This window comes from Saccopteryx leptura, chromosome 4 (assembly GCF_036850995.1).
Source record: "Saccopteryx leptura isolate mSacLep1 chromosome 4, mSacLep1_pri_phased_curated, whole genome shotgun sequence".
Taxonomy (NCBI): domain Eukaryota; kingdom Metazoa; phylum Chordata; class Mammalia; order Chiroptera; family Emballonuridae; genus Saccopteryx; species Saccopteryx leptura.
The window spans coordinates 53324553-53333202 of record NC_089506.1 but is presented as its reverse complement, the minus strand read 5'-3'; the positions used below and the strand labels follow the sequence as shown (position 1 = coordinate 53333202).

The following is an 8650-nucleotide window of genomic DNA, read 5'->3' as shown; positions in this document are numbered from 1 at the left end:
GCCACTGACACATTCTCTGGTTCCACAACCAGGAGAATCTTCTCTGGTTTCTCCTAGAATCAAAGGCTCCACCACTCTTAGCAGAGCTCGCAAAAACCCCTCACCTCTGATTCCCATCTGCACACTTTGATTCTCTCTGCACAAACTCTGCAGAAACATGGCTTCCTCCCTTCTCTTTTCAATACTGTCTGGTGTGAAAATCTCTCCTGCAGCAAACATTAGCAAAACAATGGCCCTTCCCAAGCAGGAAGGTAATTTGCAATTTCACAGATCACATACCTGGTGCTGCCCAGCACTATTTTGTAATACTAAAAGTGAGCAAACTCTAAAAATACAAACTTTACAAACTCATCTGCCAAACAGTACCCAACAAAACTGCATGCAGGGTGTGATAATTCTCAAAAGGAGGATATTCTGAGCAGACGAGTAACAGATACCTAGTATGAACAGCATCAACTTTCCCTCTTTACCACCCACTCCGTCGCCTGACCTTTAGGAAAGGCATCCTGATGTTTTTCTTCAATATCGGGGAGATAAAATATATTATGCTCACTTTGTTAAATACGGCGCTGCCCACGAAGAGGCCGTCGCCCAGGTGATATTAATGTGTGTCTCTGTGGGCAGGTAGAATCCTTGTAGCCTGGGGCTTGGTTTTGGGATTAAGCCTTTCCCACCCGTTTTGATGTGGGGTGGTACAATCCAATCATGCCTCAGAGAAGTGACTTTGTATTAGAGACTTCCCTATTTTGTATATTGGATTGAGGGTTTGGATTTCTGCACTGTAAAGTGGGGACGAAGCGGGAGCTTGCTCTCTTGGTTCCTGAGATTGTCATTAGATGAGAGAGCAGAGGGAGCAGAGCAGAGAGCAGAAAGAGGCCATGTGGCCAGGAGAAGCAGCCAAGATGGCGGAGTGTTGAGTGAGAAGCCAGTTTGTGCAGAGTTTGTATTTGGGAGAAGGAAGGAGATGGGGAACTGAGGAGAATAAGGCTGGTGAGCTAGAAACCTTTGATTCTAGGAAACTCGGATAAGTTAGTGGCTTTGTGAGCACTGAATGTGAGTGGGTTTTGGAGCCCAGTGTGTGTTTTTACTTGCCCGCCGGGTGCAAGCTAGAATGAAAGAAAATGGCCTATCAGTTTTTGGCTCCATTGTTTCTTTACCGACTGTCCGAATCCAATGCGAACCTGCATGGGCCGGGCTGCTGTGATAGTGGCCCTGGCCGTGGCTCCTGGCTTTACATTCAAAATGTTCTCTCTTCCAAAATGGAAGATTTAAGATTTGATGATAAAGACAAGGCAGAGGAAAGGAATGCACCTTTATATCCCTATGAATAATCTGGATTTTCTTCTCTCAGGGACGTTCTTTCATCCCTCACCTACAGTTTCTCCATCCAGGGTCTGGGATCTCAGCTTCTTTCATTCAGATTCTAGGATCATAACCAATTCCACAAGAAATATGATCTCCTAATATTTCTTCACCACTTTCAATACAATAATTCCTTTTTTAAAAAATTGATTGATTTGAGAGAGGGGGAGGAGAGAGAGAGAGAGACAGACAGAAAGATCAATCTGTTCCTGTATGTACCCTGACTGGGGATTGAACCCACAACCTCTGTGTATCAGGATGACACTCTAACCAACTGAGCTATCCAGCCAGAGAAATACAATAATTTCTGCTTATTTAGAAATTTTTATTCTTCTGTTTCTTTATTTTTGCTCTGTAGTGTTTCTAGCATCCTGAGCTGAATGTATCATTTGTTTTCCTTTTTTTTTTTTTTTTTTTTCTTTCATAAGTTTATGCCTTTATATTGAGAACGTTTAGGATTTAGGGGTTTTGCTTGTTTGTTTCAAATCCCATTACTTTTGAGGGCAGTTAATTGTTTTTAGTACATGGATTAGGGAACCTATTCAGTACAGTATACAGTTAAAAACTCCGACTTTCTGGAAGACACTACTTTTACTTTGTTCTCTATGTTCAACTAAATTTAATCCACTAAAGCTATTACCATATTTTTATAGAGAAACATATGCTATTTAATATAAATGTCAACAACTGTCAAACTTGTCACCTACTTAGTAAGGATTTCTTTAAAATTGTGCTTTCACTGTAGGGAAAACGTGTTACATATTACACATTTAGTATTACTGATAACAGTAGTATTATAAACATAGATTACAATATAAAAATGAATTGCTGGGCTTCTAAATGACCCAAATCTATTAAACAGGGTTGGTTAATCATTAGCCTTGATCTCTTTAACATTAAAAAAAAAGTAAGTTGCTATATATAGTACCAGTACCTTTTAAGGTTCAAAAGTGGTTTTGCATGTACTTCACAAGAAAGTTCAACAGCAGCTGCTACCAGGTTTCAGGCGGGAAGTACATGGATGGGCTGAGTGGTCGGTCTCTTCAGAGGTCCAGAGAAGATAGTTAATACAAATCTAAACACATCCTTAGTTAGAGTTATTTACATAAGTACAATGCTGTAGTTGTGTTGCAACAACAACCAAAAAAATTGTGTATGTTGGAATCTCACCAATGCCTCGAAACACAAAGTTCATCTTCTGTGGTTCATTATTTCCTAGTCCATCTACCTCCAAACTTCACACACTGAGATGCTACTGAAGCATTGCAAGAGGCAATGCTGAGAAAGTTCATTTCAAAATATCCCGTTCACTCACATGTAGAAGACTCCCTGAGGCCCTTGGCTGGGAACTTCTCTTTACATATCATCCAAGTCCTCCTCTCAAACTTTGCATTGCAATAAAGTGGTTTTCTTAAAAGGATCCACAGTGGCTCCAGGGGTGGAAGGTACCCCTTAAATCTGTCAGTTAAAGGAAGCTGTCCTCCACCAGGTCTGAGGAGTCTATGCCAATGTCATCCATCATGTCGATGTCCTCAATGGTCTCGTCCTCTCTCTTGATGAAGGTGGAGCTGCTGGAACCTGTCTCAATGGCACTTTCTTCAGAGGTCTGCGAGCTGTGTCTGTTCCTCTTGCCCAGGTCTTCCTCCTCAGGAACAGGGTCGATGTCTGGCAGAGGGATGATGTAGCCGCTGTCAGCACTCAGCCTCTGCTCATCCAGGCCACCCTCCCAGTCCTTCAGCTTGTCTTCCTCGTTTTTGTAGGTGACACCAATGTAGGCATTGTCAGCATCCACTCGCATACGTGCCACAGCAGGATGGTCGCTTTTCAGGAAATCCAGGTGAATCTTTTCATAGCTCTTTTTGTACTGTCCGGGCAGCAGGCTCTCCACAATCTCTCTCAGGTGGTGGAAGGAGGGTCTCTTCTCCGGCTCACTGTTCCAGCACTTCCCCATGATCTCATAGATTTCACTGGTGGCGTGGTCAGGCTTGGCCATGCGATACCCACTCTTGATCTTATTGTAGAAAGTAGAGTCCACCATCATGCCAGGGTAGGGTGTGCCACCAAGGGAAAAGATCTCCCACAGCAGAATGCCGTAAGACCAGACATCGCTCAGCGTGGTGTACAGGTTGTCGAAGATGCTCTCGGGAGCCATCCACTTCACAGGGAGGAAGGTGCTGCCTTTAGATACGTAGTTTGAATCATGCATGATGTCTCTGGCCAGGCCAAAGTCACAGATCTTCACGATTTTCCCTTGTGCGAGAAGTACATTGCGAGCGGCCAGGTCTCGGTGGACACAATTTTTTGAAGCCAAAAACTCCATTCCTCGGGCAACTTGATAGGTGAAGCTCAACAAATCCAGCAAGGTAAGGCCTTCCGAGTTATCATCCGAAAGGAGGTTTTTGACTTCCGAGTCTAACATAGCTTTCTTCTTATAGGAGGCCGGGCGGTCATACAGTGATCTCTGGATGTCCGAATATTTAGAAACCTCTTTCCTCTCCAGCATGGGGACATACTGCGTGGTGTCAGCTTGCTTCATGTCCATGTAGTCACCATTGTTTTCAAAAGACAAAACAACATAACTCCGTGTGCTTTCATCAGCGGGGTTCAATCCAAAGATGTCCAGCTCTTTCTTTGGCTTCTCTGGGTGGCGGCTCAGGAAGCTGTCCCTATTCTTATGCAAATAGTTGACCAAATCCCCATAGAAGCAGTACTCAGTGATGATGTAAATGGGGCCTGACTTGGTACAGGCCCCCAGCAAGTTCACAATGTTTAAATGTGGCCCCAGGTGGGTCATTATCTTCAGTTCGGACATGAGAGCTTGTTTTTCACTGGATCTGGCTGTGGGCTTCAGCATCTTCACTGCTACTTTCATGACAGGTTGGGAGCGGCTCAATCCATATTTTTTTCCTTTTTTTTTAAAACTGAAAGCATTTAAGGCTATGAATTTCCCTCAAAATACTTGCTTTAGCAGCATTTCACAAATTATGATATTGTAGCATTCTCGTTATCATCTAGTTTTCGGATTATTTGAAAATTTTATGATGATTTTACTTTTAATATAATTAATTTAGATACACTGTTTCTAAGCATAAGTTGAAAATATGTTTATTATTGACTTTCAATTTAATTGCATTATGGTCAGAGAAGATGAAATGTATAACAACTCTTAGAAATTTGTAAAACTTCCTGTGAGAAATAGTATTTGGTAGATTTTATAAATGTTCCATGCATTTGAAAAAAGTGTTTTGTATTGCTAGGCAGGTCATCATCTCTCCATGTAGAGCAGTTTAGGTAAAGTGCTAGATAAAACTTTAAAAATTTTTACTCATATTTTCTAAGGGTTTCCAATCCTTACTAAGATGTTTGTGTGTGCTTAATCTAAGCGTTTCTGATAGTGATATGTTTTTAAGTGTCTTCTAATATTAATCTTTTCACTTTGTGTTCTAAATCTTACTCCATCTATTAGATGTATATGTGTGTGGGGGTGTGGTGTATTAGGGTGTGTTTTTAATTTTTAATTTCAGGGACTATTTTTTAAAATTTGAGATTATTTATTAATTATAGTGCTCCTTAAACCAAATTTCATGTCCACTCAGTCTCAAAATGTGACTTTATTTAGAAATAGAGTCTTTGAAGATGTAATTAGTTAAGAAGCAAAGGAAAAGACACACTGAAGAATGCCATGCAAAGGTGGAGGCAGAGGTTAGAATGATAAAGCTATAGGCTAAGGAATGCAAGGGTTGCTGGGAGCCACCAGAAATAAGGGAATAAGCAAGAAAGGACTTTTTCCTAGAGCTGTCAGAGAGAGGATATGGCCCTGTCAACAACTGATTTTAAATTTCTAGTTTCCAGAACTATGAGAAAATAAATTTCTGTTCTCTTAAACCATCCAGTTTGTGCTAATTTATTATGACAGCCCTAGGAAATTAATACAAGTATTTAAAAACCTTTTACAAAAATTGTTTGATTTTTTAAAAAGAGAGGAAGGGAGAGAGACAGAAATATCTATTTGTTTCTGTATGTGCCTTGACCGGAGATAGAATCAGCAACCTTTGTACACTGGGACGATACTCCAACCAACTGAGCTATCTGGCCAGGGCAACACAAGTATATTTTTATATACCAGTTTTGTTCCATACTTTCTTGTATTTTTGGAAGTGATTTCTTTATCTATGTCTGTAGGCATCCTTGGTCTATAAAGTTAATTTTCTTTTGAGGTCAGGTTCAGTTGTTTGTGGTTGCTTTTTCTTAGCATTCAAGTTCTTGGTATGTTTTGAAATTTTGTTTTCCAGTTCATTTTGAAGGAAAAGGTAAAAGTAAGTGTAATGCTGGTGATTGAGGCCAGGCAGGTTGCATTGAATTTGGGCAGATGGTAGAGGAACTGCAGAGCTGGAAAGTGTCGGACATTCCCATTTATTGGAGGCTTGCAGAAACAGGTGAGAGAGTAAACAAAGGAAAACCTGCTCTTTTCAGTGGAGGACAAGGGATCAGGAAAACTGCCCCTCACGGTGGCAGCTGAGGGAATCAGTTAACCACACTTCATGGTGGCGGAAGAGTAATCTGTGAGAATCTCTAATGAGGGAAAGCACCCATATATTTTCTTAGAGACACACACATGGCTTTCTGCCACATGCTCATGCATTAATTGTGCGAAGTGCTTGCAAACCAGGAAAGCAGTAAGCAAGCCTAACTGTGTTTTCTCCACAGGAAGGTTTTGCTTATTATTTTTCTTTTTGTTCTGTTGTAAAGCACCTGTACCTCAATTCCGCAGGTTTACGTAGAGACACCAAGTCCAGATGAATTTTAAGGAGTTTTATTAAAGGATGAAATTTATTAAATATGCTGGCCGCATATGGCTGACATGGGGCAGTTGCAAACCCAAATCATGTGTGCCAAATATATCTCAGGGGCTGGTTATATACCCTTGATCACACACGGGCTTGGGAGAGCATGACATCATGGCACAAGCTTACAACACTTGTTTAGGGGATACACAGAAACATTAAGACTTTTAAGGTAACACAATCAAAGTTGTTTACAACCTTTCAGGGTTTATCTTCCCTCCTTTGCATAGAGGTATGTTACTCTCAAGATTCCAGGAAGCGGGAGGAACTTCAATCAATGTAAGGTGGTATGTAAATTCTGTCTCCCATTGAAAGAGAAGAAGTTTCTCGGTTAACCTTTATTTTAGATTTAAAATTAGATGTACCATTGTTCTTGCATGCCAGAACCTTCTACATTCTTCTCCCTCCCCTCCCCAAAGGAAGGATGGGACAGGAAAGCCTGACCTTTCCTCCTAGAATATCAATATTAATTTTGCAGCTTTTTGGTACCTTACTACAGTTCCACTCATTCTTCTGTGTTCACTCTCTCCCATCTAATAATGGCAGTTCCAGGCTGATAGTGTGTTGGGCAGATAAAGTATATTATGCTCACTTTGTTAAATATGACGCTGCCCATGAGGAGGCCGTTGCCCAGGTGATATTAATTTGTGTTGAGAATCCTTGTAGCCTGGGGCTTGGTTTGGGAATTAGGCCTTTCCCACCCTTTTTGATGTGGGGCAGTACAATCCAATCATGCCTCAGAGTAGTGACTTTGTATTAGAGACTTCCCTATTTTATATATTGGATTAAAGGTTTGGATTTCTACACTATAAAATAGGGGCAGAACAGGAGCTTGCTCTCTTGGTTCCTGAGATCATCATTTAGAGGAGAGAGCAGAGCAGAGAGCAGAAGGAGGCCATGTGGATAGGCCAGGAGAAGCAGCCAAGATGGTGGAGTGTTGAGTGAAAAGCCAGTTTATGCAGTTTGTGCAGGGAAAAGGAAGGAGATGGGAAACAGAGGTGAATAAGTCTGGTGAGCTAGAAACCTTTGATTCTAGGAAACTCGGATAAGTCAGTAGCTTTGTGAGCACTGAATGTGAGTGCGTTTTGGAGCCCAGTGTATATTTTTACTTGCCCGCCGGGTGCAAGCTAGGATTAAAGACTATGGCCCACCAGTTTGTGGCTCCGTTGTTTCTTTACCAACTGTCTGAATCCAATGTGAACCTGCATGTGAATGGCCACGATGGTGGCTCCTGGCTTTACATAGTGCTGAACCAGTAAGAAGCAGACTGATTCCACATTCCTAGGTTTCTACAATTCCATGTAAACAAGCAGCCATAATAGAGCTGCCACTGTTGGTTTCAAGCAGCAAAAACAGGAGAATGTCTCCACATTACTTTTGGTCCCTCTCTAGATATAAAACACAGGTTCATTTCCCTGCGGCTTCCACTTCCACATGACTTTGTGGTCACCCCCACCCCTCCGTTTCTAGTCCATAGAAATATTTATCTTGGCTTAGGCTCCTGCCAGGTCCTTTTCAGTGGTGGGATTCAAATAATTTGACAACTGTTCTCTGCCCTAATGACCATTTCAAGTATAAAAAAGTTAATATGCTGAAAGATAGTTCATTATTTAATGAATTTAATACTTAAATAAGAATAAAAGAGGTACACAAAACTAGATTATGTTATAAAAAGTTTTAAAGTATTAATAAAAAAATAATACCTGACAAAAAACAATACAAGTTTGCACCCCCTGGTTGTTTGGCACTTTTTCTCTTTACATCATATGTTTGTTTACTGATGTAACAAATGCGAGGGAATTAAAATGTAGTATTTCATCAGAAGTATAATGAATTTTATGAAATGAATAAATATTACAAGCATAGTTATGTCAATTTTTTTTCACTCGTGGACAGATGAACATTACCAAGGGCACTCAGAATACAATGTTGTGCAGATGAATGTTAAAAAAGGAAGAAAGAACATACATTTGTGATTTCTACACTGGGTGGCAGCCCAGGCACCCACCTTAGAGAGAACCCTGATTACAAGTGCCATTTTAACAACTGGTTCACCAAACTCAACAGAAGATTAGGCATTGGTTCTGCTGAACCAGTGCAAACCGACTGAATCCCACCATTGGTCCTTTTGTTTGCTTATTTGTTTTTCTTTTTAGTTTCCATACTATTATATGAATTTGTAATAAAGGCTCAAAAGTGAACCCTTGATATTTTACGTCTTTTTGCCTGTTGGTCTTTCCAGAGCCTAAACAGGTATCACAAATATTTCCAGGGGTCCCCAAACTTTTTACACAGAGGGCCAGTTCACTGTTCCTCAGACCGTTGGAGGGCCGCCACATACAGTGCTCCTCTCACTGACCACCAATGAAAGAGGTGGCCCTTCCGGAAGTGCGGTGGGGGGCCGGATAAATGGCCTCAGGGGCTGCATGCGGCCTGCGGGCCGT

General features: G+C 41.2%; 1 pseudogene; it reads right to left on the bottom strand.

The window, feature by feature from the left end:
* Nucleotides 1–1792: 1792 nt before the first annotated feature.
* On the bottom strand, nt 1793–4266 carry LOC136402817 (platelet-derived growth factor receptor alpha pseudogene; annotated as a pseudogene).
* Nucleotides 4267–8650: the final 4384 nt, after the last annotated feature.